The following is a 1,410-nucleotide window of genomic DNA, read 5'->3' on the forward strand; positions in this document are numbered from 1 at the left end:
CACTTAGACAGCCTGGGTCACTTGATTCCCAGGAAACCAGGACCTATAAGGAAACCAAACCTAAGTAACCTGAAACCCATTATGCTAATGAGGTGCCTGACTCACGGTCATGATAGGACACAGCCCTGCCAAAGATCTGAGTTGTAACTTCTTGATTGGACCCCTACCCCTATATAAGCTTGTGCCCTTCTGCAATAAACCAGATCTGCATCAACGAACCTGGTCTCCTGTGTCTGAATGTGGCTCTGCTGACACAGTCTCCTCACCAGCCCTGGGGTCCAGGACCGGGCAGAAGTGGCGACGATCAGAGGCAGTGCTGGGCAAGCAGAAGAGTGGCCTCAGTGCCGCAGTGAGCAGAAGAGCTGCCTCAGCACTGAGTGAGCGGAAGAGCAACCACAGCTTGCGGCCACAGTGAGGAGTGAAGGGCAGCGCCCGTGAGATCAGCACCACGTGAATGGAGAGCAGCTGCAAGCGGCGCCCAAGTGAGCAGAGGAGTGGCGTCTGGAGACAGCACCCAGCACCAGAAGATTGGAGGGGTGGCTGCAGCTGGCAATGGCTGCCGCAAATATTTAAAGTTATTAATGAAAGATGTGTATTGAATCCTGTCATTTCTATTTCTGTTTACATTCTTGATATATCTGTACTTTTCCACAGTTATGCCTTCATTGAATTTCTTTCCACAACCCCTTGGGTATAGTCATTCCTTTCTTCAGCTCTTTGTATTGCTTCCAGAACTCTCTGAAGGGTTGGTTTTGTGGACATGAATTCCTTCAGCCTATTTATGTTATGGAAGGTTTTTCTTTCCCCTTCAACCTATAATAGAAATTTTGACTGGGTATAGGAATCTGGGTTGGCATCTGTGGTCATTTAAAACTGGGAATATGTTGGTCCAGGCTCTTCTGGCTTTCATAGTTTGCACTGAAAAGTCAGCTGTGATCCTAATGGGTTTTCCTTTATATGTGACTTGTTTCTCTTTTGCAGCTTTCAGTATTGTCTCTTTGTTCTTTACGCTTAGTGTTTTCACTATGATGTGCCGTGGAGAGTTTCTTTTCTGGTCCTGTCTGTTTGGTATTCTATATGCTTCTTGTATTTGTATGAGCATGTCTTTTTTTAATTTTGGGAAATTTTCTTCTGCAATTCTGTTGAAGATCTGGTCCATGACATTGCCTTGGGATTCTTCTCCTTCCTGTATGCCTATGATTCATGAGTTTGTTCTTTTTATGGTGTCACACAATTCCTGCATATTCCATTCTTGTGCTTTCTTAAATTTTTCATAATCTTTGCTTGAGTGGTCTAGTTTGTCCAATTTATCTTCCACTCTTCATACTCTGTTTTCCATTTCGTTCATCCTATTGGTGAGGCTTTCTCCTGTCATTTCTAATTGGCTTACTGAGTGTTTCACTTCCTTCT

Source organism: Nannospalax galili, unplaced genomic scaffold (assembly GCF_000622305.1).
Source record: "Nannospalax galili isolate Female #2095 unplaced genomic scaffold, S.galili_v1.0 scaffold610, whole genome shotgun sequence".
Lineage (NCBI taxonomy): Eukaryota > Metazoa > Chordata > Mammalia > Rodentia > Spalacidae > Nannospalax > Nannospalax galili.